We start from the raw sequence: 24,452 nt of genomic DNA on the forward strand, positions 1-24,452 counted from the left end.
TTTACTTTCTGTCCCCAGATGCATTGACCAAATGAGTCAATCCCTTATTTCTTTTTCTTTTTCTTTTTTTTTTTTTTTTTTTTTTTTTTTTTTTGAGACGGAGTCTTGCTCTGTCACCCAGGCTGGAGTGCAGTGGCACAATCTCGGCTCACTGTAAGCTCCGCCTCACAAGTTCATGCCATTCTCCTGCCTCAGCCTCCCAAGTAGCTGGGACTATAGGCGCCCGCCACTACGCCAGGCTAATTTTTTGTATTCTTTAGTAGAGACGGGGTTTTACCGTGTTAGCCAGGATGGTCTCAATCTCCTGACCTTGTAATCCGCCCGCCTCGGCCTCCTAAAGTGCTGGGATTACAGGCGTGAGCCACCGCTCCAGGCCCTTTTTCTTTTTTGAGACAGTTTCACTCTTGTTGCCCAGGCTAGAGTGCAATGGCACGTTCTCGGCTCACCACAACCTCTGCCTCCCGAGTTCAAGCAATTCTCCTCCCTCAGTCTCCTGAGTAACTGGGATTACAGGCATGCGCCACCATGCCCGGTTAATTTTGTATTTTTAGTAGAAATGGGGTTTCTCCATGTTGATCAGGCTGGTCTCGAGCTCCTGACCTCAGGTGATCCACCTGCCTTGGCCTCCCAAAGTGCTGGGATTACAGGAATGAGCCTCTGCCCCCAGCCTAGTCCTTTATTCCTTACAAAATTAATTTGACGTAGAGTCAAAGGAATGACTTAAAGACATAATTCGGCCTGTGAAAGAACAAAAGTCTCCTTGACCAGTATCTTCTGGCTGGAAACTTCAAGATGAATCTTGTTTGTTTTTGTAGGTGATAACATATATGTCAAACACTACAGGGGCAGGAGAAGCAGAATATGGCTTTCAGAAAGAGAGTTAACTTCACCTGTAATAGGTAAAAATCTACCTAGTAATGACTACAGTGTGCTACTGGCACACTGTATTGTTCCCTTGTCAATGTGTTCTAAGATATAGTCTACCTCAATACTTATCCAGTGGTTCTCAAACTTGAGTGCTTACAGGCTTTACTTTGGAAGTAAGTTAAAATGTTGATTGTAGGTTTCCTGGGATTGGGATTCAGGGATCTGTCACCAAACACTTCCGGGGATTCTGATGGGGCCAGTCAAAAGACCACATACTTACTGAAAAGAACAAAGTAAATTTTCTGAGTTCAAAATCTACGCTGTAAGGCAGGACTGAAGATTAATGAAAATATGTCTGAAGCTCCTAAATCAGAACTTGGCAGATAGTAACATACTCATTAGATCTAAATGATTTTATAACTAATATTATTGTATAATTATTATGTCATATATAAAGAGAACTATATATTGCATCCTATGAAAACTGGAATCATTTAAATTGCAATTAGGTAAAAAGGAGAAGGGAGGGAGTTAATAAATCTTCAATACCAAAAATAAATGCACCATGAGAGGGTCAGAAACTGCAAGAGTTAAAATGAAAGGTCATAAACTGCTGAATCATTAGGTAATCATTAAACCAAACTAGAGACAAGTAATGAAGGAAAGGGGGAAAACTCCTTAATAGCTATTTGCCCACACGTCACAAAATTGAGGCAAAGATATGTTTATTATCTGGATCATCTGGGCCTTATTCACAGTTCTCTGATTCTCTTTGCCTGAGTAAACCTCTGAATCTGAGGCTATAAAATTGAGAAAGTAATGGGACTTAGGGAAAAGGGAGATTTTCGAACTGTGATTGAAATCAGAGAGCCATTTCAGTCTAACAAGATCATTGCTCTTCTCAATAAATCCCCAGAGATTGATGGCTTTGCCATTTGCTAAGCCCCTGGCAAGGAATGTCTTGAACTGTTTTCAGGCGAGGCCTGAAATGCATTCACTTGTTCATTCCTTCATTCAATCAATATTTAATGACGTGCCAAGTACTGTTCTAAGCACTTGGGATGCATAAGTGAACAAAACAGATAAAGATCCCTGCCCTCATAGAAATTACAAAGAAAAGCAGATAAGAAAAAAATAAACATAATTAATAAATAAGCTATATAATATAAAAAGAAAAGGAGCAGAGTATAGGAGAATGTGGGGGTGTAAGTTGTGGTCAAGGGAAAGTGAGATTTTAGCAAAGACCTGAAAGAGTGAGGGAGCAGAAGCCAGACAGGCAGCTGTGGGCAACGGAGACTTCCGGCAAAAAGAACAACCAAGGTCACAGGACCAGAGAGTGCAGGACTTATATTTATTCTTATTCTTATTATTTTTACATAAAGAGAGCTATATACAGTCTCACTGTCATCCAGGCTGGAGTGCAGTGGTACAATCTAGGCTCACTGCACCTCTGCCTCCTGGGTTCAAGCGATTCTCCTGTCTCAGCCTCCCAAGTAGCTGGGATTACAGGTGTGTGCCACCATGCTCAGCTAATTTTTGTATTTTTAGTAGAGATGGGGTTTCACTGTGTTGGTCAGGCTGGTCTCGAACTGTTGACCTCAGGTGATTTGCCTGCCTCAGGCTCCCAGAGTGCTGGGATTACAGGCATGAGCCAGGACTTATTTTTAAAGAATATCAAGAAGGCCAGGCACAGTGGCTCACACCTATAATCCCAGCGCTTTGGGAGGCTGAGGTGGGCGAGGTCAGGAGTTAGAGACCAGCCTGGCCAACATGGTAAAACCCCATCTCTACTAAAAATACAAAAAATTAGCCGAGCATGGTGGCAGGCACCTGTAATTCCAGCTACATGGGAGGCTGGGGCAGGAGAATCACTTGAACCCAGGAGACGGAGGTTGCAGTGAGCCAAGAGGGTGCCACTGCACTCCAGCCTGGGCAACAGAGCAAGACTCCGTCTCAAAAAAAAAAAAAAAAAGTATTAAGGAGACTAGTGCGGCTGGAGGAGAGTGAATAATAAGAAATGACAGCAGAGAAGTAACTCAGGGCCCCAGATCATTGTAGAGCCTTGCAGGCCATTCACTGTAAGAACTTTGGTTTTTACTCTGAGTGAAATGAGAAGACTTTGTATGGTTTTGAGTACAGGAGTGAGATGGCTACTTTAGTCTCCAATTAGCTCAATCTTGCTGCTGTGTGGAGAGTGGAGAGTAAGCTATAGAAGAACAAGTGTAGATCATGCCTGCAGTAATCAGGCTGCATAGCTTATTGACCTCAGCAACAGCGCTTTACACATAGGGGCACTTGGGAGCTCCACTCCGAATACTGATCTCTGCCTGTGCTTGATCGCTGACCCTTAACTGAAGGTTCTGCTTGCTGCTCAGTTTTGACCTCTGGCCACTGTGAAATCTAATTACGTGGTCTTAGCCATCCTGTTGTTCTCTCAAGTTTGCATAAGCTACCCTCAAAAGGTGCACAAAGTTCACTCTTTTTTATCCAGCAAATTCCAGAGCCCATCACTGTATTAAAAATCAATTGGAAAGTAGAAGCACTTGAAACCTTCTTTAAGAGATAAGAATAAGTATCATATCATATTTTTAGTTTCTACAATATGCCAGATGCTGCACTTTATGTATATTAACAGTTAATCCTCTTAACTCCGAGAGCTAGTATTATTATGGTAATGTCTCAATGCTAGAAACCATATCTTGAAGATACAAAGTAATTTGTAAGAACAGAAGGCAAGATTCAAACCCAGAAAATGATACTACTTCCCTATAATATGCAATCAGCTTTGAAATATTTATACCTTAAATGCCTGGTTTTAAAAAAACTGTTTTGCACACTATTCATTAGTATATTATATCCTGTTAAAATTATATTAAGAGAACAAAGGAAATGTTAGCCTGGCCCTGATTTCAATATGACAAATTAAATTCCCTGTAATCAAATACAATCAGGATTGGCAGTTAGTTGGTTAATCCAAAAAAAGTTTACGTGAGAAAAGTAAGGAAATTTTACATGTATAGCTGAATAATATATTTTGGCATCAATTATTTCTATCTGCATTCGTTCATCAATCTTTTGTTGTAGAACACTTTCTTACAGTTTGATTGGAGTTCTATTGCTTTCTCGCATAAAAGCGTCATCTTTGATCTCCAGTTTCAGTTTCTTTAAAGTGGAATAAGAAAATAAGGTCAACTGTGAAGAAATATAAAAATAGACTTCTCTAGATATTTATCAGTATTTTCTAGCTTTTTATGATGTCTTCTTCACACCTGATTATATTACATGCTTATAGACTCATCCAAAGCATTAGTTTCTCATAGAAACAGCTCTTTTTTTTTTCTCACACTTATATTACTTTGGCTTTTACACTATTTAACAAATTATGTAATTTCAATAATAAATATAACTGAGATAAACAGATTTGGGAACAAACTCAGCTGACTCTTGGTAGACATAAAACTCAACTAATAGGGGAAGGAATGGATGTATGTACTAGAATAATCATCTGGCTGCTAGCTTTCTGCAAAAAGCATTGTCAAAGTTTTACAGAGAGAATGGAGAGCATGGGTTACCCGAGTGGATTGGTTAAATGGATGTTGATTAACTGAGCATCTGTGGTATAGATTATTGGATGCCAAGTAATGAATCTTATTTGGAATTGCACGGCATAGGAACTGGAAGGAACAATAACAAAAATAGCTAGTATAACCCAATCATTTAACAAATGAGAAAATGTAGACCCCGAGAGTTAGAATACCTTCCCAAGATTACTTCATTAGTAAGGAAAGGAACAGATTTCATGCTCTCTGTTCAATGTTCCTTCCTACACTGGCGAATTCCATTCTGCCACTACTGGATAAAGTGACTTGAAGTACCTAATTTTCTCTTTTCCCTTGCCTGTTTTCAAGCGCAGTGCAAAGAAGAATTTCTCTCATCTGAGACTAACATTTTTATTACCTAAATAAAAAAATTAGAAATGTTTTACTTTGAAGTTTTCATGCAAAAAAAAAAAAAAAAAAAGACTAGTTTGTTTTTCATTTCAATGTTAGCTTTATATAAGTCTCTTCCAAAAAATGAAAACTCAGAACTAATTTTTTTCTATATACATGGCCCATTAAATTCATAGGGACTCACATTTGGGCATTGGTCAGAAACTAGAAAATAGCTTGAGAGAAAAAAAATGACTGAAATACTATAAAGACCGAAAAAATAAACAAGAAACCAAACTTGCAGCTGACTTTTTTGGATATTTTGCCAAGATGACTAAGGTCATTGGTAACCACTCTATTCTCATGTAACACCAACAAAAATATCTACCATAGAAATAGATCAGAAACTGTAATATTTACTTTGCAAAAAGTACAAAGCTTGTGTGCATGTACTCATGTATATTTATAAAAATGGGTCAAAATATAATGCAATAAAAGTCTAAAAATGGAACTGGAGAATTAAAACCAGATTCCATATTCTCCTATTGGTTTATTTTTCTTATCTATTTTCTTTCTACTGGAAACATATCTACTAAAAAATTAATTTGGCATCAGTAATGTGTACAAGTATCAACTCCACTTTCAACTTGGGCCTCAGCCTTCTGACAATAATGAAATACTTTTTTTGAGAGAGAGACTCTAGCTCTGTCGCCAAGCTGGAGTGCAGTAGTGTGATCACGGCTCACTGCAACCTCCACCTCCCAGGTTCAAGCGATTATCCTGTCTCAGCCTCCCAAGTGGCTGGGACTACAGGCACGCACCACCACACCCAGCAAATTTTTGTATTGTTAGTAGAGACAGGGTTTCACTATGTTGGCCAGGATGGTCTCAATCTATTGACCTCATAATTACCCACTTCGGCCTCCTAAAGTGCTGGGATTACAGGCGTGAGCCAACTCTCCTGGCCAATAATGAACTACTTTTAAGCCCTACATTTCAAAATTACTTCCACCAAAGAGGAGTGGTGGGTGCCTAACATCCCCTGAGGAGGAGCATCACTGCTCCCTTCTTGCTGGAAATCCTCACCCCACCCCAGAAGGATCAGACTGGTACTGCCTTGGGGGTCACTTGGGTAATTGATCTACATGAACTTGTAAATATTTACTCCAAAATTTCCATATATTCCATTGGTTTATTTTCAACCCTTTTTGATTTTGTTCCCTCACATATATTTTTCCTTCATTTTATCATTAAATATTGGGATCCCACAGAGTTCCAGACCTGACCCATTGTTCTTCCTCATCACCTATTCTACATGACTTCATTCCCTCTCGGAATTTTTGCTATCACTTGCTAGGGGTTCCCAAATCTATGAATCCAGCACAGCCTCTCACCAGTAAATGAGAGTCATGTCAAATTCCCACAAAACAGCTCCAGATTTTTACCATTCAATTTGGATTTTTATCAAGTGTGTAATTACAGAGTCTTAAGACAATGCAGCCATGCGCCGTAGCTCACACTTGTAATCCCAGCACTTTGGGAGGCCAAGGCGTGTGGATCACCTGAGGTCGGGAGTTCGAGACCAGCCTGGCCAACATAGTGAAACCCCGTCTCTACTAAAAATAGAAAATTTAGCCAGGCGTGGTGGCAGTTGCCTGTAATCCCAGCTACTCAGGAGGCTGAGGCAGGAGAATCGCTTGAACCCAGGAGGCAGACATCGCAGTGAGTCGAGATCATGCCATTGCACTTCAGCCTGGGCTACAGAGCAAGACTCTGGCAAAAAGAAAAAGACAGTGCAGTCTTACTTAAATTAATAATTCACTGTTCTTCATAATAGCACACTAACAAATTAATTAATAGCTTTTCCTGGTCGCTACACCACCACCACCACCACCACTACCACTAGCCCTGGCTCTATTAGACCTTGTTTTTTCTCCTAAGCCTCTTTGCAGATTTATAGTCACAATCTCACATGTTTAAATTCCTAATTTGGGAAATATTGTCAACATACAGCTCCACAAAGGCACCACAGATTACATGTGCTTTAGGAATACAAAAACAAAAACCAAGAAAAAAAAAATCAAACCAAGAAAAACATGCAAGAACCAATACTGAGTATCCAAGTGCATAGTCTCATTTGACTTCACGTGTTTATTTGCATCTTTATTTCCCAGAACTAAGAAATGACGAAGGGGAGTGGGGAGCAAAAACACTTCTCTGAGAAAAAGTTCCAGAAATAAAACTGTAGGTAGGAGATCGGGTAGGAAAAGAGGTGAAAAAAGTGCTGCATTTTCCACTTACACTAATTAAATCTAATCACAGCTGCCAACTAACTGTTGCATTGTGGGTATATAAAGTCAGCTTAAAGGCTTCATTCCTGATTAAATCAGTACAAGCAGTCCTAATGGCACTAATGATAAAGCAAGCCCCATTAGACTGTTAAAATATAACAGGGATCCACTTTCACAGGTCGTTGTATTTCTGTGTAGCAAGAGCCTGCCACTCTGCAAGTGCATCAGTAATCATTCTCTCTTTCTTGATCTTTTGCTACTTTCCCCAGGGCTTGCAGTAAACTTGAGGTAGAACAATGAAGTCTTTCATGTGGAAGAAAAGAAAAAGAAAAGAAAAAACCCTCTGAAGGCAATGGTCTCTCTTTCCTTTTCTACATCACTGTGAACATACTAAAAGAAACAAAAGGAAAGGATCAACCCCCTTTCCAGTGGTCACAAGGTATTTCAGAAATAAAGGAAGAATCCTTGAGAATGGCTTTGTGTCTGTCTGTCTTCCAATTGACTGCCACCAATGGTATGTGTTAAACCTTTTCAATGTCAGGAATCCAAGCCCAGAACAACAACCAAAGCACAGGCTCAGGTTGTCTTGTACAAAGCAACGAATGACATTTTGCTAGGATGACCAAGGCCCCTTGGCATTATAGAGATTTCTATAAGAAAAAATGCTGGCACCATGGAGCTGTTTGAATGTTTAGACAGACAAATATAGACCAACCTCCTAAACTTGATTTTATTGTTTACAAAATAATTTAATGAGATGAATAGTGAGATCTTGAAACTTCCATTTAACTTCAGAGTCAAGAAAGAAGCCAAGGAAAATAGAGAGTTTAGAAGATTAGAACCTACATTATGTCTAGATCTCAACTATTTCCTGTTCTTCAGTAGAAAGCAAAAGAAAAGCCAGAATGTTTAGAAGTAGAACCAGTACTCCATAAGATCTAATCAGCGCATTGTTGGTAATCCACAAACTACTCAAGAGGCAAAGGACTCAGGAGTCGCTGCTTCGCTTTTTTTTTTTTTTAAATAGATTGTTAACAGTAGACCTTTTAGTCCAATTATGTCCTGCCTTAATATAGTGTTAAAAATTATTTCAAAATAATGTTCCTTTATATTTGTATAATACTTTACAAACTAAAAGGAAGGTGCCTAACAGGATTTATTCTTCATAAACTCGCTTCATCCTGACTTCAACACAGGTAGGTATTATCTCCACTATTAGTGAGCCAGTGTGAGTGATAGCAACTCAGTTGTATAAATGAGTAGTCAGATCATTGGAGAAGCTAAGAGGATTAAACAAGAGTCTTATACTTTGGAAGTAATAGAGCCCAGAAATGAAACCTATTTGTTCATCTAGCTTTATGTTACCACATGAACAATTTATATTTAAATACCATAGAAAGCTACATTTTATAAGAGGCAGGTAGGCAGTTTTAATCCTGTTTAACTCATCATATACCAAAGCAAAAGCATTTGTCTAAGGACATTCAGCCTCATAATCAACATTAGCCAAACACATTTAGAATGGAGGACCAATGCTGCATGAATGTGTACTCACTGATGAAGTTAATTATTAACGTCTTCATCTGTTAAAACAGAACCATATTGGCACAGGCAGGGACCCCAGCTGAACCCCTCTCTTCTAATACTCCAAGTGGTAACAGCTAATATCAATTTTAATACTGCTGATTTACATGTCATAATAAATGCCTCTGGCTGCGCGTCCCTGGAGGTTTATTTAGAAGTGAAAACAAAGGTACTATTTATAAAGATTCTCTATGTTCTTAATTTAGTTGGAAAAGCAGAAAGTCACAAGAGAGACAGTTACGTTTGGGTCACGGTGCATAATACCTTTGGTATACTATGAGTGTTCAATCAATCTTAAGGCACAACATAATGAAGATTTTCTGATTTCTATATATTTTAACTAATATTTATTGAGTAGTTGGTATCCAGAATGCATTTTAAGACTATGAAAATGGGCTGGGCATGGTGACTCATGCCTGTAATCCCAGCACTTTGAGAGACTGAGGCAGATGGATCACCTGAGGTCAGGAGTTCAAGACCAGTCTAACCAATATGGTGAAACTCAGTCTCTACTAAAAATACAAAAATTAGTTGGGCATGGTGGCAGGCACCTGTAGTCCCAGCTGCTCAGGAGGCTGAGGCAGGAGAATTTCTTGAATCTGGGAGGCAGAGTTTACAGTGAGCCGAGATCGTGCCACTGCACTCCAACCTAGGTAGAATGAGACTCCATCTAAAAAACAAACCAAAAAAAAAAAAAAGAAAACCAAAAAGACCGTGAAAATGAATAATATGACTAGATCTGGCATATAAATATCTATGTCTACATACCAGCTACATACATACATATATATATGTATACCTTAATAAGACCCACCCAGCCTTAGCAAGACCCACCCATGCCTTCAGAGATTCCAATATAAAGATGTGTGTGTGTATGTGTGTGTGTGTGTGTGTGTGTGTGTGTGTGTATATGTATATATATCTTCTTTCTCCCAAAGTCATTAAAATTATATCAAGGAGATAAAAATTTGTAAACTGGATTTGGAAAAAGATGGGCAGTGGGTTCGATGGAAGAATCTAACTTTGCTCCCACCAGAAACCTCTATAAAATCACTGTAAAGGGACAGATAAACAGACAGATATAGATATGCTTTTAAAGACATACACCCAAAAATAAATGAAGATAATATAACAGCACAAAATTTGGGAAGTCAGGAAAGCAGTCATATGATTGTTTACTAAAGAGCCTTGCAGACCCAAGAAGAAAATGAGGAAAGCTGAAAACTGACCTAACCTTCACTTCGAAATCACCAAAAGTCTCAGAAATCAGCAGTATCAGATACCTCTGGAATGGGAGATTAAGGGGGATGGGGAACCAAAATAAGAAAAATTGGCTGGAAGATTTAAGAAAAGCAATTGGAAGCTGGGGATGGTGGCTCACACCGCCAATTCCAGTGCTTTGGGAGGCTGAAGCAGGAGGGTTGCTTAAGCTCAGGATTTTGAGATCAGTCTGGGCAACATAGCGAGATCCCATCTCTATATAAAAATAAAGTAATAAATGAAATGAAACTAAAAAACAATCCCTCTCCCTGGATTCTATTCATGCCACTGAGTCAATTCCCTTTCAACACAATTGCATAAGACTAGAAAGTTTAAACAGAGACTCAACTGAGAGGGAACCCACGTCATAATTGAGGGTGTAAGTGCCAGTCCGAAAATGTGTGGGCTACCAGATTCCTAGCAGACATAAGATTAGAAGGTATCTCTAGAGAATCAGCAGAAGTGGAAAGACTTGATACAATATTAGGAGTTCCCCCAATAGTCGCCCAGCCAAATTGTCCTACAAAGAAACTCAGCCTTAACAAGACCCACCCATACCCTTGAAAATTCCAATCAGAAATTGGATTTCCACACCCTGAATCACGGACAGTCAGACAAAGAGTACCAGAATCTGATGAAAATTTCTAACGTGGAACATATAGGCAAGAAAAAACTAAATAAAACACTTAGAGAAAAGTGACTAAACAGAGAGAAGGCTTCACAAAAATTCTCATTAACATCCCCAGAGAGAGGATTTTCATTTGTACAGATTGCTAACAACTAAGTAGCATTTATGAAAAAAGAATAAGATGGTATAAAATATAATACATTCAGAGAGCAAAATAATTGTAAGATTGAGGGATCCCAGGATGAATGTGGAATGTGACAAAACAATCTGTTATAAATGTGTGAAACAACCTCACTGAAAGAAGGGGTGTGATACTGACTGAAATTATATTGGAAATGTATGGAGTCTGCAAGACGTTTTTTTTTTTTTTTTGAGATGGAGTCTCACTCTGTTGCCCAGGCTGTAGTGCAGTGGTGCGATCTCAGCTCACTGCAACCTCTGCCTCCTGGGTTCCAGCGATTCTCCTGCTTCAGCCTCCCAAGTAGCTGGGATTACAGGAACGCACCATCACACTTGGCTAATTTTTGTATTTTTTAGTAGAGACGGGGTTTCACCATATTGGCCAGACTGATCTCGAACTCCTGACCTCGTGATCTGCCCACTTCGGCCTCCCACAGTGCTGGGATTACAGGGGAGAGCCACCGCGCCCAGCCCGAAGTCTGTAAGACTAAAGGTAAAAGAAATTACACAAGCACTGAACTCTAGTTGATAAAGTTATTCTCATGAGGGCACCAGTTAACAATTTCGATGTCATGATACATGTATATTGGAAATGAACAATCAAATAAGTGGATGTGGGATGCTATGAGCCAGGATTCTCACTTTTGGAGTGTGAGTTTACATAAAAGAAAAAGAAGCAGCTAGAATAATTTGTGTAATATATTAGAGCTGAAAACATCCATCTGAACTCATGTTTTGCTTAATATCGATACCAATGTTACATACACAAATATTAAGAGATATATGTATATATGAGTTGGTGTGTACACATCTATTGCTTGCTCTGCCAGCTGAGAGGCTCTAGATGCAACCATGTTCTGCTAGCAACAAACACATCTAGTGCTCAGATCTTGGTTTCTAATACAATCTCCTAGTAAAAGGAACTAGGTCTTCTTGGAGAAATGTCCGATTCTAGGATTGGGAAAGGAAACATGCAAGGTAAGACCAAAGTATTTTATAGTGCCAGAAAGTAAAAAATAATGCTCCCAAATAAATAAATAAATAAACCCATAATGTTGAAGGTATTCAAAAAGGTCAAAGGAGCCAACTTAAAAAACCCCTAATGGTCAAAGCTGGAATAATTCCAGCAACAAAATAAATAAAGTAGTATTAGATTATAACCCAGAGTATAAAATAAATATTTATGAATACATGCTGTTATAAATAAATAATTGAATAAATAAATAAGGGAGAGAAAAGAGAAAAATCTCCCATGCAGGAGAATTTCAAATAATTTATGTGGATAAAGAGGTAGAGCATAACTCCCCACCTAAGTATGAGTGGGGAAGGGAAGTGCCACACACTTTTAAATGACCAGATATCACGAGAACTCACGGTCACCAAGTCACCACCAAGCCATGAAGAATCTGCCCTCATGACCCAAACACCTCCCATCAGGCCCCATCTCCAGTATTGGGGGTTACCATTAAACATGAGATTTGGGTGGGGACAAATACCCAAACTATATCACATACTTTTAGGCAAATTTAGATAATGACACCAGAAAAATTAAAATCCCAAGCTGTTAAGAATTAGACATAATTTTCTCCATGTAGGGAGGAATGAGGCAGCTGCTTATTTTTTCTTATTTGAAATCTTTAACTAACAAGGGTGTGTATTACTTTTAAAAAGATAAAAGTGGCCAGGTGCAGTGGCTCACACCTGTAATCCCGGCACTTTGGGAGGCCAAGGCAGGTGGATCACCTGATGTTGGGAGTTCGAGGTCAGCCTGACCAACAAGGATAAACCCGTTTCTACTAACAATACAAAATAAGCCGAGTGTGGTGGCGGCTGCCTGTTATCCCAGCTACTCGGAAGGCTGAGGCAGGAGAATTGCTTGAATCTGGGAGGCAGATGTTGGAGTGAGTCGAGATTGTGCCACTGCACTCCAGTCTGGATGACAGAGTGAGACTCCATCTAAAAAGAAATGAATAAAAGGATAAAAGTTGGCTGGGTACAGTGGCTTAAGCCTGTAATCCCAGCACTTTGGGAGGCCAAGGCCGGTGGATTCCCTGAGGTCAGGAGTTCGAGACCAGCCTGGCCAACATGGTAAAAGCCCATCTCTACTAAAAATACAAAAATGAGCCAGGCGTGGTGGCAGGCACCTGTAATCCCAACTACTCAGAAGGCTGAGGCAGGAGAATTTCTTCAACCCGGCAGGCAGAGGTTGCTGTGAGCCGAGATCATGCCATTGTACTCCAGCCTGGGCGACAGAGTGAGACTCTGCCTCAAAAAAAAAAAAAAAAAAAAAAGAGAAAAGTTATCTTTTAATGACTAAGATGCCATTTCTGTCATGAGGAATCTTGCACTCTGTACAGAAAACTGATTATATAAGGGGGATGAAAGGAGAGAAAGAAGTAGGGAGGTGACAAAATCTTTATTGAATGTCTACTTGGTGTTATGCATTTTGCTGGATAAATTACATATATTATCTCATTTAATCCTTCTACTGTTCCAGTGACTTCCCCCATTTTACTCTGAACAATGAACGCTTGAAAAGGTTAGCTAATTTATTTAAGATCACAAAACTTCTCCACACCAGAGGAAGGAATCAAACCCAGGTCTATCAAAGTCTTAATTTATGTACTTCCTCATATAGAATGCAGTCATCTAAGTACTAAAGATATTTAGTACTAAAGTACTAAGTACTGAAGATATTTGGATATCAGTAAGATTTTTAAGATAGACACTGCTCTCTTGCTAGACAGAGTTGTAGTAAAGGACAGGGTTACCTTACAGATCTAGGACACAGCAGGATAAATCAAGCTTCAACCCCTTGGTGAGACCTTCTCTAGAGAAGCAGACCGCTGAGGGACAGTTTTTGATGTCTGTGTCCTATCTAATACATTCAAAACTCTTAACAGCTGGAGAGATGAATGATTCATCTAAACCCATCCCAGGAGTCCTGAAATCTTCCCCTTTGTTGCAGTGAGACACATTAACTGGAGGAGAGATGGCCTCCTGCGAATCTCCATTACAGTCAACCCTCCCATCTTCTTTTTCCACTTCCCTGTCACTCACTTATGAGATTTGGAGATAAGCTAATTTGGTCACACTATTCCTCAGCTAGTCCCTTTTGGAGAAATCTTTTTAGGTATTTTGGTCACCTTATTAGGTATTTTGGTCACCTTATTAGGTATTTGGTCAACTTATTCCCTTCCTTGTAGTAATTTTTGTTAAACTCTCACCACCCTCTTAACTTTTAATTCCCCTTCCTCTTTTCCTCCTCCTCCTCCCTTTCTTTCCTCTTCCTATTTCTCTTTCTCTTCCTTTTCTCTCTTTCTCTCAGTTGATAACTGTGCCTACCACATCTCCAGGAAACATAGAACATCAATTTTATACCCTAAAATCCAATCAACCTCCATACACGTCCATTCTTCCTTTCCTCTCGTGTCAGAAGAAGAGCCCTTCTTCTAGGCAAAGGTAATTCTGCTGCTTTTTTCCTTATCCTGTTTACTCTTGCTTATCCTGGAGTCTGTGCCATCTTTTATTATCTCTCCTCTGCCTTTTCACTCCTCCTTCTCCATGAGCATCTTTCCCTTACTATAAAACATAACTAACCTGCTCCCACTGGTGAATATCTTTTCTTTCTTCTCAATTCCACTTTCTTTCCCAGGCGTTTGTGGAGCATGTGCTATGTACCAGACACTGTGCTGGGTGATGAGAATACTTTGGGAAATGAAACATCCAAACCCTGCCCTCAGGGAGCTTACAGTCTAGTGAGAGAGCAGATGATAAGTAGGCATATAAATATAAATGTATAAATTTCCACAAATAGGGCACAGTGTTAGAGAGTAAAGGGGGAGTCCTCTAAGTTAGGGTAGCCAGAAAAAAGCTCTTATCATTCCATCACCTCCATTACTGGAGTTCAGACTGTTATCTCTCACGGGGGTTCTAACGAACTCTTAACTGGATTCTCTGCTTACAAATTCCCTTTTCTGGTCCTTTTCACATATTACTACCATAATTCAGTGTCTAAAGCAGATCCAAACTTGTCATTCCTCTATTTATGCCTTCAGTAGTTTCTCAATACCTGCAAGCCCAGATACTTGAGCCCAACATTGTAAAACACCTAGATGAGTAAAGAGACTAGAGATTGCTCTATAAACAGAGACCAGTGCTGTGAGCAATGTTTGGTGCTGATGTTAATCTTCAGAACTCCCTTGGGCTTGTTATTTTTGACAGCCATTCTCTATTTTTATTTGTCTACTTTAACAAAACCAAACCAAATGAAGAATGAAGAGCATCCAGTGGAAGACCTAGAGCAATCACATTCTCTCCTACAACTACTAAGTAGTTCTAAGAAACAGGTTAGGCTGTGGAACCTGCAAAGTGGAGAAGAAAGTGACTGAAACTCTGGTGAGAGAAAGGGCCACACAGTTGACTGCTGCAGGAGACCAAATTTGACATTCTTCTTTAAAATGCTATTAGGAAAACTGGTCAACTAAAACAAAAAGAAACTAAATTTAGTGAATTTCTCATTTGGTGAAATGGGCTTTTGTGAATTGACCATTGAGTGAGTTTTTTCAAGAGTCTAGGGGAATTTGACATTCTGACTATTCGACAGATTCCACCAGGGGGAAGTGAATTATATGAATCAAGGTCAATGGCATGGGCAGAGGAGCTTCTGCCCCACTTCCTTTTTAGTAGCTGAGAGCATATTGTGTCTCTTGTTGCCTCTGTGTCAGCCTGTGGTTAGCAAAGCGTGGGTCTAAACTTCATGCTCCCAATCTGCCCCAAAAGAGAACGTGGAACTTAATTGAGGGCCTGATTAGGAGCTTGATAGAAGATGTCTTGACAAAGAAGATGAGATGACCTGTTAGTGGTGAGCCAGAGATGGGTCGCTGGGTCAGAGCCCTGCCTATTAAATTATAAGAAAATTTGCAAGCCAGTTGTTAAACACAGCAATAATTAAAAACAAAGATATTTCAACTTACATCTAAATTAATTCTATTAAAAATAAAGACAATATTCAAAATTGTCGCTCCATAGTTATTAGACTACATTTTACATATTATCTATGTTCTTGAGCTTATATGCATCTATTCTATCTGTAAGACAGATCTTTTTCCAACTTCACATTTGGTGACACCACACTGGTACCTTGAAATGCCAAGGCGGGAATGTTGACACCACAGAAGTTTGCAAATACCACAAATCAGGGCTCAACTGACTCAGAACCAACTGCTAATCATACTGGGGTCTACATTGCAGGGCAGACTTCCTGTTCAAAGAGCCAGGAGAGGCTAGCATGGTGACTCATGCCTGTAATCTCAGCACTTTGAGAGGCCAAGTGGGGTGGATCACTTGAGGTCAGGAGTTCGAGACCAGCCTGGTCAACACGGTGAAACCCCATCTCTATTAAAAATACAAAAAAAAAATTAGCCAGGCATGGTGGCACATGCCTGTAATCCCAGCTACTCAGGAAACTGAGGCACAAAAATCACTTGAACCCAGAAGGCGGAGGTCAAAGTAAATGGCACCACTGCACTCCAGCCTGGGTGATGAAGAGAGACTCTGTCTCAGGAAAAGAAAAAAAAAAAAGAAAGAGCAAGGAAAGTCACACTGGACCTCTGCAGCACTAACAAGGTAAGGTCATGTCAGCAAGGATAAGAATGGTCCATGCATTACACCAGTTACAGGCTTCAGTTCAGATACCAGCAGAACACCCCAAAATTGCACCAGTCCCTCCCAGTGGTTGTGAGTCCAGGGAGCAGCCCAGACTAGCTATGACACAGCAGAAACCAACAATGTCAAAAGGATGCCAAGAGCTCCCAATCTCCTCTGTCCTGCTGAAGTCGCTTAAGCCTCACATTCAGATGTCATCTTGAAGAGAAACAGAGTGAGCAGAAACCTGAAAGACTGAGCACTTTATCCAAAAGAGAGAAAAAATTTACCTAAAGACATGATTTTCTTTATAAAATTGAATAAAATTCTGGTGAGACTGAAACTGTAGTTGTCACCCTTTGGGATGGGGTGGCTGAGTGAGGATGATCTTTGCTGAAAACAGACCAAGTATAAAAAAAAAGGAGCCATACTTTGTTGTCGTTGCGTATTTGAGAACAGCGTAACTAACTTTACACTTCTGCTACAGCGATGATTTTGAACTTTTTTTCTTTCTGACTCTAGACAAAGAGATATTGAACTTTTATTAAGGGGTAAGTACTATTAGTATCTTCCATATGCAGATAAAGAAATCAAGCCTCAGAAAGTCTCTGTGACTTATATAAGATGACCCAACCAGGAAGAGGATGAGTCAGGTCTCGAAAGGAATGTTGGTATGACTGCAAGGGTTCTGCCCTGGTTTTACTGCTTGTTATCAACTCTTTTCAGGCCTTTTGTAGGTCCTTTTGGCTGTATAGGTACTTCTGCAAGAACTGAGACAAACCAGGAGGCAGCATCCCCTCAGGGAAGCATCTGGAACAGATAACCTGGGGACAAGTCAAGTCAGGAAGGCTATTACTTTAGACACTGACCATGAATACTTTAGGATCTAGGACAAGAAACGAAATGTCACTAGAAAGGAAGTTGAACTCAGAAGCTAAGTGCACAAATCATGAAGAAGGTAAATGGACCACAGGGCTGGCAGCTAATAGAGTTAAGAGACCGGGGCAATGATTGAGGTGTGGAGCAGAGAGGTTGGAATGTGAAGAACTAAATCCAGGAATCCTGAGCAAGCGTTCCTTTCACACGGGGCCCAGCTCATCTTGCCAGAGCAGCAGTAGCCTCATAAAGGAGCCAAACCAGGCATGAAAACAACCTCTTTCCAAAGTGCGATTATTACTCACTCACTCCCTCCCACTGCCCTGCATGCCCCAAGACTGCTATCTCCATCTGACTCTTAGTTGTCTTGAAAAATAAGTATTTTTATTAGTTTATCGAAGTAATTTATGCAGGTAATTTTAGAAATTCAAATATAGAAAGACTTAAAAGAAAAGCAGAAGTCACCTGTCCCAACCTACTCCCTTTCCAATCCAACTCTTCACACTGCATTCAACTTCTGTAAATTTCCAAATGCCCCATGCACTCCCATGGCTCACACAGAACTGCACACGCCAGAACCTGTCCCAGTATTTCGTTTCTGGTTTTATTATCCCAAAGAGACGGAGAGGAGCCCAGCACAAAAGTCCCAAAATATACAGCCTTGGTGAATACAAATAGATTGAGAGCCAGAGTAGGCATGGGAGGGAAGCGAAGGTGTCCACCCAGGCCCCTTTTGTTTCACTGATTTCCATGGGCAGATGGATGGTTTCTCGCCATTGTCTGAGGTGTATTGTATACTCTGCCAGCTCAAGGGAATGAGTCAGCTTCTTGCTTCTCCTTTACTTCCCATCTGCTGATAATGCAGCTCTCTACAACCTGTTGATCTCCATTAATAGTAAGAAGGCCATCAAACACAATTTGAGTTCAAAAACACATTTTTCCGTTTTGGTAGCAGAACTTTCTTCTGAGGTCTAGTGTTGCAGTGGCTCAAGTTTTCCTTTGTCTGCCATCCTAAAGGACATCATTCTTGTATTCATTCATTCAACAAACATTTGCTAAGCATCCACTCTGGGTCAGGCATGTGATCAGCACACCGGACACAGTTTAAGTCCACAGTCTGTGCCCTTGTGCCGGAATGGCCTAGGAAGAAAGTTAGATGAAAAGGCCACCACAAGTTGGTTTGATGAAAGCTCTCACAGATAAGTTTCTATGGAAGCATTAGGATGGGCACTGCACTCCTGATTGAGTAGTCAGGGACAGCCTTCTGGAATGGGGATATCAAGGTGAGTTTTGAAGGCCAGCTATGAGCTAGGGTCTCTGCAGAGTATCTAGGGCACTGAGTGTGGCCAGAACAATCTTTCTCTGATCACAGCCCCAAAACTGCTGAGATATTCACAATACCTGGCCAACAACTGTCAATTTTCTGGGTTAACATCCTAAATCTTGACTTTTTACACAACAGCACCTGAATCCCAGCAGATACTGGCTGTTATTAGCCATTTCTCCAATTTGAGAACTCTATCCTTGGGCCCAGGTCTCTGCAGAGCTAAACAAAGCACCTTGTTCCAGTAGCCAGACCTCCCCTGCTCTTTGGGTCTGCCTGGACTTCTGGTCCAGCTTTGCTGCTTCCCGAGACCCAGCTCCAATATTTGTCACCCAGACACTTTCTTCCTCTCAGAAGGGTCTGACCTCTCCAAGGCCCTGAAAGAGGAAGTAAATGCTTCTCACAGCTATGTCCCCACTGTTTCAAGAAATTATACGAAGGATAGAGGAAGACACATGGAAGTCTCCAGAACCTTAGCCAGTCCAGAAATTTCACTTCGGTGTTTCATACCTTTATCTAAACACTTTGGTAGCTATTAAACTGAGATTTGTCCTAGGAAAGTAATATTTGGAGCAAATAAATTGCAAAAAAAATTAAAATAAAAAAGGTTTTATTTTCGTGGAAAGAAAGTAATAACAATAACACTGAGGAATAGAAAAGTGGAACCGGGCCGGGTGTGGTGGCTCACACCTGTAATACCAGCACTTTGGGAGGCCGAGGCCGGTGAATCATGAGGTCAAGAGATTGAGACCATTCTGGCCTACATGGTGAACCCCTATCTCTACTAAAAATACAAACATTAGCCAGGCATGGTGACGGGTACCTGTAGTACCAGCTACTCGGGAGGCTGAAGCAGGAGAATCGCTTGAACCTGGGAGGTGGAGATTGCAGTGAACCGAGATTGTGCCATTGCATTCCAGCCTGTATGATAGAGCAAGATGCTGTCAGCAGGAGAAGGAGAAGGAGAAGGAGAAGGAGAAGGAAAAGGAGAAGAAGAAGGAAGGAAAGAAAGAAAGAAAGAAAGAAAGAAAGAAAGAAAGAAAGAAAGAGAGAGAGAGAGAGAGAGAGAGAGAGAGAGAGAGAGAGAGAGAGAGAAAGAAAGAAAGAAAGAAAGAAAGAAAGAAAGAAAGAAAGAAAGAAAGAGAGAGAGAGAGAGAGAGAGAGAGAGAGAGAGAGAAAGAAAGAAAGAAAGAAAGAAAGAAAGAAAGAAAGAAAGAAAGAAAGAGAAAAGAAAAGAAAAGAAAAATGAAACCATTGAAGAGAGGAGACAATTCAGGTCTAAAGGACTGAGAGGTTGAAATTTCACAAGTTTGCTTAGGATTAGACCTGTTTGAAAGACGTGGAGAGAGAGAAACAAGGTAGGAAAAGAAGCAGGAGAAGAGGGAATAATGAGGGCACTATTAGAAGGAATGACTGAGCTGGGGCAGAGGCATAAGCAAGTAGGAGGGAATAAAATGCTAAAACTAGAATCATGTAGACAGACAATTTTATAGGAAACGTATGTTAAAATAAGTACTGAAAACAGGCAAAGAAGACAAGATAGCAAAGCTTGAGTGATACCATACTTGGTTCTTAGAGAACCATTTTGTCTTCACCTGATTGCAGAAAAGTCCAGCCAAAGACTCATCAAATATGCTGTTTCCTGTTGTCATCTATGTGCGACTTCTTCTAGTTCATTACATCCCCAACATGGCTTCCCCTGTAGGGAACACACTTGTACCTGGGGCAAGAGTTACTCCTCTTAACTTGTGACGTGCAGGGCGGGTTGAGTTCTGCTAAATTTCAAAGCTAAAATTAAATTTCTTCTGCCCACTTTTGTAAATTCCTTCTGAGTTACTTCTCTACCCCTCCCTGACTCATTTTCTGAGAGTAAATAGTCAAATGAACAAAGAGTCCAATTATTTTCCATGAGTAGGAGAAAGGAATTATAGCAACTCCAAGAAATCATTAGTCAAAATTAATGCATAGCATGAAAAATATTACACACACGCACAGGTACACACACTTACATTCACACATGCCACCTCCAAGAGCCTCTGTCTTCACTAACAATCTACTAAAAAGGCCAATCAAATTTTAGCCTAGATGAGGACATATACTTTCAATTTGTCTATTTGGTACACATGGATGGCTTTTTTCTGCATATTTTTTCAATAGAGTGCCCAACAGGGAATTGTAGCTTAGTATTTTAGAGATCAACCCACTGGGTTGGGGTGGGAAAATGGTCTGTTCAAATTATTCACCCACTATTGAGAATTAGATCATTCCAATGAAGAAAAAAATGTCAAAGAGGGAATTTTCTACCTATGTGTCTCTCTTGATAAAACTAGAGAAGAAAGGATTACTGCGCACTAGGCGTTTAGAGTAAAGCTGGTGGGAACACATAAAAGGAATTTCGTGAAGCACTACTGGGGACTGCTTACAGACCTCAATCATAAGTAGTACATTTAGAAAACCATGTTACCCTAAAAACATTATTTATTTTTCTCTATGAGCTTTGGAAAGTATTGATTTGGAAATACGGATTTCTTTGCCCACTGAGTCTTTTGGAAATATATTCTGGTTATTTTTATGAGCCCAGCCTGTCTTCCTGGCTTTATATGGAAATTAATTTCTTTTGGCAACATATCCACTTCTTTATCTAAGGCATATATGAGTTTTAACTACATCTCTTCAGAGCTTTGCAAATACTCATACTGAGTCTTTCTGGAAAAGGAAGAACTTTAACCCCATCAAAGGGAGTCTGGTCAAGAAGGATTGTGGGTCACTCTAGCAAAAAATAGGATTCGTTGGTACAAGAGGGAGCTAGTTAAGCAAGAGCGTGTTAGGGTAAGCATTAAGGAAGAACTTTTTTTGACAAATGCAATGTCTAACAAATTCTAAAACTGGCTATCAAGGAATATCTGTAATAGCAAACACTTGAAAGAATTACCCATGTTACACCACCATTTCTTTTAAATTGTTTAAGCAGTAAGAGGTTTATAATGCTGAAACCTCTTAACTACACTAGGGGGGAAAAGCTACACTCACAAATCACTTCTATCATGCAGGTTTATTGCAAAGTTACATAAGAATGTCGGCTCAGGAGATCTCGCCTTTGCACTCCAGCATGGGCGACAGAGTGAGACTCCCTCTCAAAAAAAAAAAAAAAAAGTTATCTGCTAGGCGCAGTGTCTCACGCCTCTAATCCCAGCACTTTGGGAGGTCAAGATGGGTGAATTGCCTGACCTCAAGAGTTCGAGTCCACCCTGGCCAACCTAGTAAAACCCCATCTCTACTAAAAATACAAAAACTTAGACAGACATGGTGGCACATGTAGTACCAGCTACTCAAGAGGCTGAGGAATGAAAATCACTTGAACTCGGGAAGCGGAGGTTGCAGTGAGCTGAGGTCATGCCACTGCACTCCAGCCTGGGTGACAGAGTGAGACTCTATCTCCAAAAAAATAAAAATAAATTAAAAAGTAAAATGTTGCGGGGGCGGAGGTCGGCAGAGACCGGGAAGGGTTCGCTATGACTCCCGCTCCTCGAGTTGGGGGCTCCGTTGGACGCTGCTAGGCAGACAGCGAGTACCGAGGGCGGGTGACCGCGGTGTCCCTGGGCCTAACCACGTCTCTAACCATGCTCAACTGCGGTTAGAGACGACATGAGTGCCGCAGGGCTGCTGGCCCCGGCCTCGGCCCAGGCTGAAGCGCCGCCAGCCCCCGAGTACTACCCAGAGGAGGACGAAAAGCTGGAGAGCACCGAGGACGAGCGCAGCTGTCCGGGCCGCGAGTCGGACGAAGACACTGAGGATAGTGAAACTGACCTGGCAAAGCATGATGAAGAAGACTATGTAGAAATGAAGGAACAGATGTATCAGGACAAACTGGCTTCTCTCAAGAGGCAGTTGCAACAACCACAAGAAGGTACATTACAGGAATATCAGAAAAGAATGAAAAAACTAGATCAGCGGTACAAAGAGAGGATGCGGAATGCAGAACTCTTCCTCCAGCTGGAAACTGAACAAGTGGAACGAAATTACATTAAAGAAAAGAAGGCGGCAGTGAAAGAATTTAAAGACAAGAAGGTTGAGCTGAAAGAGAACCTGATTGCTGAGCTAGAAGAAAAGAAGAAAATGATCGAAAACGAAAAGCTGACAATGAACTGACTGGAGATTCTATGGAGGTGAAACCTATCATGACCAGAAAGTTGCAGAGGCGAACAAATGATTCCGTCCCCATCCCAAACAAGAGGAGGAAACCTGCTTCAGCCCAGCTAAACTATTTGTTAACGGATGAACAGATCATGGAGGATCTGAGAACATTAAATAAGCTTTTTTTTTTTTTTTTTTTTTTTTTTGAGACGGAGTCTCGCTGTGTGGCCCAGGCTGGAGTGCAGTGGCCCGATCTCGGCTCACTGCAAGCTCCACCTCCCGGCTTCACGCCATTCTCCCGCCTCAGCCTCCGAGTAGCTGGGACTACAGGCGCCCGCCACCACGCCCGGCTAGTTTTTTGCATTTTTAGTAGAGACGGGGTTTCACCGTGTTAGCCAGGATGGTCTCGATCTCCTGACCTCGTGATCCACCCACCTCGGCCTCCCAAAGTGCTGGGATTACAGGCTTGAGCCACCGCGCCCAGCCTAAATAAGCTTAAGTCACCCAAGAGACCAGCATCTCCATCCTCTCCTGAGCACCTGCCTGGGACACCCGTGGAATCTTCCAGCCCAGAGGTTTGAAGCTCCGATAGAAGATGGCAAACTGTGCTATGACAAAAGATGGTACCACAAAAGCCAGGCCATCTCTCTGGAATCAAAGGACAACCAGAAACTGAGCTGCATGATCAGTTCTGTAGGAGCCAGTGAGATCTGGGTGAGGAAGACAAGTGACAGCATCAAGATGAGGATCTACCTGGGCCAGCTTCAGCCCGGGCTCTTCGTGATCTGCCAATGCTCAGCTGCTTGACTTTCTGCAGTGCTCTTCTCTTGATCCTTTTTCTGGAGTGGGTTTTTGTTTTGTTTTGTTTTGTTTTCTTCTTAATAGAAAAATGTTAACTTACTGGGAATAGCTACTCAGCCTTGGAAATGGAGAGCACTGTCGTGGATTCCTTAAGGCACTTTTGTGGCCGGCCACTTGGAACTTTGTCAGTCTTTTCTGCCTCAACTTCTTCCAGACATCAGTTACCATGTGACTGTTTTACTTTCAGGAGTATTGGGGGTTTGATTTACTTTCCTTTTATCTCTTTATTTTTTGCTTATACTTGTCTTTGAAAACCTCCTCTGAGTTTGAAGGGACAGCTGTTTGTATTAATTATCTTTAGGTCTCTCTACCATGGAGAAGAACAGGAAGGGATACACTCTCCAGTGCATTTTCATATTTTGAATCTGATTAGTGGATCAGGTAGCTACTTTGCCTGTTGAGCCCAATTCACTATTTCCCCAGAAGCTTGGGGCAGAGGTCCCAGCAGGAGATGAATTCTCCTGGCTCTCAGCCTTCTGGGAGAAATAAATGCTTTGTGTAACGTCTGGCGCCCGCCATCCATTCCACTGGCTGAGCGATGGAAAACCTTGCCTGGGAGACTCTGTGCACTGAAGCAAATGGGTTTGGGGAGGGGACATTTCATATTTATAATGTGTTGAAGGTACTATATTTTAAATATTATTTAATGCAGGTGATTTATTCAAACATTTGTTGTAGCTTAAAAAAAAAAAGTAAAATGTTAGTTTTAGGCCAGGTGCTGTGGCTTACGCTTACAATCCCAGCACTTGGGGAGACCCGGGCAGGCTGATCTCCAGAGGTCAAGAGTTCGAGACCAGTCTGGCCAACATGGCAAAATCCTGTCTCTACTAAAAATACAAAAACTAGCCCGTGGTGTCTCACACCTGTAATTC

The 24,452-nt window shown here is 41.0% G+C and overlaps 1 pseudogene across 1 annotated transcript; it reads left to right on the forward strand.

The window, feature by feature from the left end:
• Positions 1-22,108: 22,108 nt before the first annotated feature.
• LOC101009492 lies at positions 22,109-24,247 on the forward strand (annotated as a pseudogene). The gene is made up of 2 exons (XR_002517765.2): positions 22,109-22,893; positions 23,209-24,247. The product of XR_002517765.2 is annotated as a sin3 histone deacetylase corepressor complex component SDS3-like (transcript).
• Positions 24,248-24,452: the final 205 nt, after the last annotated feature.

This window comes from Papio anubis, chromosome 13, assembly GCF_008728515.1.
Source record: "Papio anubis isolate 15944 chromosome 13, Panubis1.0, whole genome shotgun sequence".
Classification (NCBI taxonomy): Eukaryota; Metazoa; Chordata; class Mammalia; order Primates; family Cercopithecidae; genus Papio; species Papio anubis.